The sequence below is a fragment of the Cyprinus carpio genome, chromosome B23 (genome assembly GCF_018340385.1).
Source record: "Cyprinus carpio isolate SPL01 chromosome B23, ASM1834038v1, whole genome shotgun sequence".
Classification (NCBI taxonomy): domain Eukaryota; kingdom Metazoa; phylum Chordata; class Actinopteri; order Cypriniformes; family Cyprinidae; genus Cyprinus; species Cyprinus carpio.
Window position 1 is genome coordinate 1,139,260 of NC_056619.1, and position 7,948 is coordinate 1,147,207.

Sequence of the window (7,948 nt, forward strand, 5' to 3'; positions counted from 1 at the left end):
TCACATTATTGGTGATTAGCAAAATCATGTTTCATGTTTCTGTAATGGTTAGTCCACCAGTATGTGTAAGCCATCACAGCAGTATTTGTAATGCTAAAGTAAAATTGTTGTTATCCATAAATTTTCTAATTTACTGTTTACAAGAAAGGCAGAAAAATAGTAGAGCACTTTATTATATATATATATATATATATATATATATATATTCTTTTATTTAGATGCCCAATTAGAGTCAATAACAACAGACTGTGAAAAGTACATAAAACCAGTGCCAGTAAGAATGCAAGCTGTTATCGAGACCAAAGGAGGCCATATAATTTATTTCTTTATAAATTAACAAAAAATATAATTAATTAATTAATTAATTAATTATTATTTTGGGTTATTATGTGTGAATAAAGACTGTTATAAATAAATATAATATAAATATAATAAAGTGATTTACTATTTACTTTTTTTTAACAGTAAATTAGAAACAGACTGAAAGACCTTAACCTTAGTGGATTAAGCATTACAGAAAAAAAAATAATAATAATAATAATAAGATTATGCTATTCAACAATTCTGTTTTCCATAAGACACAATATATACGTGATGTGACATTCAGCCAAGTATGGTGACCCATACTCAGAATTTGTGCTCTGCATGTAACCCATCCAAAGTGCACACACACAGCAGTGAACACACACACCAGTGAACACACACCCGGAGCAGTGGACATTTATGCTGTGGTGCCCGGGGAGCAGTTGGGGGTTCGGTGCCTTGCTCAAGGGTACCTCAGTCGTGGTACTGATGGCCCGAGACTCGAACCCACAACCTTAGGGTTAGGAGTTAAACTCTCTAACTACTAGACCACGACTTCCCCACAATGGTAACACTTTACGGAAAGGGTACACAAATTACCATGAATTAATGCATAAATTAATGTGTGAATTATGCATTACTTCATGCATTAATATCTCATGAATTATCAGCAACTAACATGTGCTCATAATTTTTCATTCATGACTTCATGAATGAACAACACCTTAATTAAGACATTAAGTAAGGTGAGTACATCATCGTGATTTATGGTTTATTAGACATGATCATGATGTTTTCTTTGTTCACAAAAAAAAGGTCTTTACACTGTAAAATCTAATAAGTTGGGCTTACTTAAAGCATGCAAACCGATTGCCTTGAAAAAACTAAGTAAAGTGAAATAGGAATAGTATATTGTACTGACAAATGCTTAGTTAGTATAGTTAACTTACACAAGAGTTCTAGTAACTAAAAAAAGAACTGTAGGGGGTACTTGATCCTTTCATTTAGGTTTACTCATGACTTAGTATAGATACTCGCTGACTCCCAGAATGCATTGCGCAGAATAAATTATGCAGTTGCTTTGTTTTACAGTTGTTGTTTTTATTTGCCAATTTTATTTGCTGTCTTGTGTCAGCAGTAGCACAACAAAAAGAGCAAATAAAATGGCTATTGTTACAATTAATGAAAATAAATTTAATTTAATTGTTACCATTGTTGTGATTCACGTGATGAATGTTTAAGTCTGTGTGTAACTTCAGCATATTCCCACACACTATTTAAGGATTATATAAAAAGCATATCAAGGTATTTATGAATAATACAATCTCAAAAAGGTCATTATTAAACCCACACAAAAAAATGCTTTAACTAAAAAAATAGGTCATTTTATAAAAGCAATGTATTTATTACTTTTCTTTGAAATCAAATAAATCTGATTTCATGATACATCCATTAACAGAGAGAAAATTAGAATAACATAAATTAAGTTTCAAGTGCCCAACCAAAGGGAACGGTAATCACTATAATGGTAAGCTAAAAAAAAAAAAAAAAAACGGCAATTAGCAACATATTAGTGCACTGCTGCCTCTCACTGGTTTATTAATGTCATTGGTTCCTTTGTGGCTACTTGAATATTTTAAGTGTCACTCAAAACAGTAAGTAAATTGTTTCATTTGCCTTGAAAGTAGCTGAAACTTAATAAAACCTAGTAAGTATAACAACTAAGTAAAGATAACTAATTAAATCTAAGTAAGGTAAACTGTTGGATTTTACAGTGTACTATACATTGTACATAAATCTATTATTAAAGGAATATTAAAAAAAATCCACATGTGAGAACTAATGTTTTTCATTAAATATGATATGAGTTATCAAGCATGATCATTTCTTACTCATGCATGCATACAGGCTAGAACAGTATATCAATTAATGTGAGAACTAATGTTTTACATTAAATATGATATGAGTTATCAAGCATGTTAATTTTTTCTTCATAGTAGAGAAGTCATCATTAACTAAGCATTAGTTTCTCATGACTTCATCATGTATGTGAATTCAATTCATCATTAAAAAAGTCATTAATTCTGTTAACATCCAAATACAGAAGTCATCATTAACTAAGCATTAGTTTCTCATGACTTCATCATGTGTGTGGCCCCTCAACTAAAGTAGTGATAGACCCCGACATTGGCCAATCACAGCACATATCACGTGCATTCTGTTAACATCCAAATACAGTAGCCATCATTAATTAAGCATTAGTTTCTCATGACTTCATCGTGTGTGGCCCCTCAACTAAAGTAGTGACTTGGTCGTTTGGAATACTAATAAACAGTGTGTTATTAATGATGGCATAATTGTGAAATGCCATGAATATGAACATGAACATTCAAGCTTTTGCACACAATGTACTGTGGACACAAAAGGACTTTGATAAAAACGTTCTGGTTATTCTTAAACAGTATAACCCAGTTAAATCAACAGCAATGTCTGGGAAGAGCTGAGAAGGAATTCAGTATATATACCATGAACTTTAACCCTTTAAAACCTAAAGCTAAAATAGGCCGTTTTCACTCATTTTGTTTTTTTGAGTATAAAATTATAACAGAATGTGGTATCTTCAGGTGCATTCAGAAAATTATTTTCTTTCAGAAAATTACAGTCATTCAGTAAAATACAGTTATTGTACATTTAGTAAATATAGTTTAATTACAAAAAAAAAAAAATTAAAAAAAAAAAAAATACTGCTTTTTATTAAAAAAAAAAATCTAAAAACTCAAGAACGAAAGGATCTAATGCCTCAATATTGAAAAAGGAACTATAATACATAAATACAAGTCTTTTGGGGACACTAGATTGCACAGTTTTCACTCAGGAGCCATTTGTTTTACCCCAGTTCAATCCAGTCATTTAAATGTGGTGCTCTCTGAAGTAGTTCCTGTCTAACTGCAAGCATAGTCCCACATTCCTGGCACTTCCATGGGGTGCTCCTTTTGCATAGTATGCAACTCTGTGAAAGGTCTTGAGTGTCACTCACAGGAACTCGGGCTGCCATCCAGGGGAACACATGTGAGCCAAGCAGCTAGCAGCTCCTGAAAGTTTTGCCGTGTCATGTGCTTGTCATGGTGGATGGCACACAGCGCTTTGCGTAAAATTAAGCAGTTGGTCATTGCAATGTCCAGGAAGTGCTGGAAAATTGTTATGTACCACTTCCGTGTTTTATGGTGTACCAAGTTTGTTCCCAGCATCTTGTTGGATGTGTCAACTCCTCCCATGTACTTATTTTACAGCTACAGCTGCGACCACGGCCCCTCTGAGATGGTGTTGTGTTCGATGTGGATGGCCCATTTGCTTCTTCGTAGGTAACTGGCTCACTATAAATTCCTAAAAATACTTTTCATTATAAAGCAAATTATTAGTAAGAGCAAAATTGTAAAAAAAAAAAAAAAAAAAAAAAAGTAACTATTATAATAATACAATAACAATGAAATAACAATAAAAATAAAGCCTGCAGTTGCTTACACACACATGCAAACACATGCATATGCACACAAACACACACACATACATGCACATACACACCTTTACAAAAACATGCAGAGATACACGTTTGCATATATGAACGCATGTACACACAACATGTGTGCAAACACAAACAAGAATGTGGTGAGAAATCTGGAGAGGAGTAAGAAATTCACATGGCCTGATGTATACCCTGTAGAAACAGATTAGTACGTAGGTCTGCTTCTTTACATGGGTGTGATGGATCTGCCAAAAGTGAGGGACAATTTTCCAGCTCTTCCTGGACATTGCAGTGACAAGTGCAGAGGATAATTAACTCGACAAACAGCAGCAGCTTCACTTATTACTAACCAGTTTGACTTCATTTCTGTCATGTCTAAAAAAGTTATTATTGAGGACAGAGGTTTATATGTTGAATGGTTTGTTTGAAGTCTTGACCCTTGACTTTATAATATTAGTTTTTCTCTGCTTTAACTCTGTGTTTATAAATCTCATTGGTTATGGCAAAAAAGCCAACAGAACACATGATCAGGTGGTGTTGGCTGGTGATTAATAATGAAGTAGTTGTTGTGTTATGACCTTATATGCTGATCTCATTGTTGTCTAAAGTGATGTTTCCATAATGTTTAAAGCAGGGGTGCCCAAACTCGGTCCTGGAGAGTTTAGCGCCAACCCTAATAAAACGCACCTGAAGCAGCTAATCAAGCTCTTACTAGTCATACTAGAAACTTCCCGGCAGGTGTGTTGAGGCAAGCTGGAGCTAAACTCTGCAGGACATCGGCACTCCAGGACCAAGTTTGGGCAACCCTGGTTTAAGTATTCCATTTGAAAGTTACCATTTTGGTGAATAATGTTTGCTTTAGTTGTTCACTTGGTCAATGACTTTAAAACATTTTTTTTTCTCTTGCTGCTGCAATTCTGTGTTTAGAAAGAACATATATTATAGTACATATATATATATATATATATATATATATGCAGTACATATATAAAGTACATAATAGCAAAGAAAACTAGGAGAAAATGTGATCAGGTGATGTTGGCTGCTTGATACTGACAAAATCATCATGTACACTGTTGAGTGTAGTAGCTCGTTGCTTTTATACATTGTGTTTTTGACCCTGTGAGCAAATTTTTTTCGTGCAAAAAGAAAAGAAAAAAAAATGGCAAACAAAGACATGAAGAATCGCCATATGAATCTCAACAATGGTTACAATCAACAATATATTCAGATAAACGTGACTTTTTAGTAGCTTGTTATGTGATGTTCAAAGATAATAACACAAATAGCAAAAATTAAAGCAAATATTAAGAATAAAAGAAAATACTAAGAGAATTAATAATTAATAAGTTGCATTCTGGGAGCCATGGATGAGTTTTGATTAGTGCTCCCAGAATGCACTGAAGCATGAAGCTTTTTGTTTATTTTCACCATTGTTGAGATTCATATGCTGATTCTTAATGTTCATAATGTCATATATACAAAGAGCTTTTAAAATTCATAAAATTATCAAGTTAATACATTACTTTAATCATCAATATAAAATACATTTAGCAAACACAAGAATAGACTCTGGATGAGATCAGTATATCAGGCCATTACACAACTACATAATGACAAATAAGACTTGTATACACAGAGTTAAAGCAGTCAGAGAAAAGCTAATATTACAAAGTCAAGGGTCAAGATCACAACTAAAGCAAACACTGACCACATTAATGGTGACTTCAAACAAACCATTCAACATATAAACCTCTGTCCTCAATAATAACTTTGTTAGACATGACAGAAATGAAGTCAAACTGGTTAGTAATAAGTGAAGCTGCTGCTGTTTGTAGAGTTAATTATCCTCTGCTGAGATCTTGAGAGATTTCATGTTTTATTTCAGTTGATTTCATCTAAGGCTGTGACTGGAAGTCAATTGTAGTTCTAAATAATTTGTAATATTATTTCTTAAATGAGAATTTTTGTTTTTATTAATATAAATATAAATATAAATATACTTCGGGCCAGGTTTTAAAAAATAGTTTTCATAGACATGGAAAATATTGTTTAGTGCAAGTTATTTATTTTTCATTGGCTCAAGTTCTAAAATATAGATGTGAACCATTATCCTATTTTTTATTTTTTATTTTTTTTTTGGGATGAATGAACATTTTTTTCAATGTAATTTCTTTTTAACTGCATGAATGATAACATGTTTTCAGTGTATGTTAGAGCTTCTAATCACAAGAACCTTACTTTAGTGCTTCTGTGAACACAAAAAATTAAGAGAAGACAAGCCCATCAAATAAGAGAAACAAATCCAACAAATGCTGAAAACCCTTCTTTCTCTGTTATAGTATGATGATTTGTACAAAGTTAAGACTAAAGCTTGCCCACAATAAAGGTGTTTTCTAACATGTGTTAAATGAAAGTTTTTTGCAATACAGAAGGACAGATTTTAATGTGTTAGTTAGCTAGTTTTGTGATCATGAATTAGCGCTTCTGTGAACATAAGCATAAAACCCTCAGTTTAGCGCTTCTGTGAACAGAAACACTCTGTTAGTGCAACCTAAGCAAATGAACAGAAACAAAGCCCACATGTGCTGAAAACCGAGTATGATTGTTATAGATGAATGGGTTTTGTACAAAATTAAGACTAAAGCTTGCACACATTAAAGGTGTTTCTAACATCTTAAATGAAATGTTTTTTGCAATGCAGAAAAAATCGAGATTTTCAAGTCAGTTACTAGTTTTATTGATCATGAACTTATGTTTCAGTTCTAAGCATAAACACACAAAAAAACGCTTAGTTGAAGCGCTTCATCTGTGAAGCAGAAAAACACTATGTTAGTGCAAACTAAGCAAATGAACAGAAACAAATCCCACAGGGCTGAAAAAGTTTCTAATCATAAAACGCTCAGTTTAGCGCTTCTGTGAAGAGAAACACTCTGTTAGTGCAACTAAGCAAATGAACACAAACAAAGCCCACAAGTGCTGAAAGCCTTGTTTCTCTGTTATAGTATGATGGTTTGTGCAAAGTTAAGAATAAAGCTTGCCCACATTAAAGGTGTTTCTAACATGTTAAATGAAATGTTTTTGCAATGCAATAAACAGATTTCAGTCAGTTACTAGTTTTGTGATCATGAACTTATGTTTCAGCTTCTAATCATAAAACGCTCAGTTTAGCACTTCTGTGAACAGAAACACTCTGTTAGTGCAACTAAGCAAATGAACAGAAACAAAGCCCACAAGTGCTGAAAACCTTCTTTTTCTGTTATAGTATGATAGTTTGTGCAAAGTTAAGACTAAAGCTTGCCCACATTAAATGTGTTTCTAACATGGTAAATGAAATGTTTTTGCAATGCAGAAAACAGATTTCAGTCAGTTACTAGTTTTGTGATCATGAACTTATGTTTCAGCTTCTAAGCATAAAACGCCCAGTTTAGCGCTTCTGTGAATAGAAACAGTCTGTTAGTGCAACTAAGCAAATGAACAGAAACAAAGCCCACAAGTGCTGAAAACCTTCTTTCTCTGTTATAGTATGATGGTTTGTACAAAGTTAAGACTAAAGCTTGCCCACATTAAACGTGATTCTAACATGTTAAATTAAAGGTTTTTGCAATGCAATAAACAGATTTCAGTCAGTTACTAGTTTTGTGATCATGAACTTATGTTTCAGCTTCTAATCATAAAAACGCTCAGTTTAGCGCTTCTGTGAAGAGAAACACTCTGTTAGTGCAACTAAGCAAATGAACAGAAACAAAGCCCACAAGTGCTGAAAACCTTCTTTCTCTGTCATAGTATGATAGTTTGTGCAAAGTTAAGACTAAAGCTTGCCCACATTAAATGTGTTTCTAACATGGTAAATGAAATGTTTTTGCAATGCAGAAAACAGATTTCAGTCAGTTACTAGTTTTGTGATCATGAACTTATGTTTCAGCTTCTAATCATAAAACGCTCAGTTTAGCGCTTCTGTGAAGAGAAACACTCTGTTATTGCAACTAAGCAAATGAACAGAAACAAAGCCCACAAGTGCTGAAAACCTTCTTTCTCTGTTATAGTATGATGGTTTGTACAAAGTTAAGACTAAAGCTTGCCCACATTAAACGTGTTTCTAACATGTTAAATTAAAGGTTT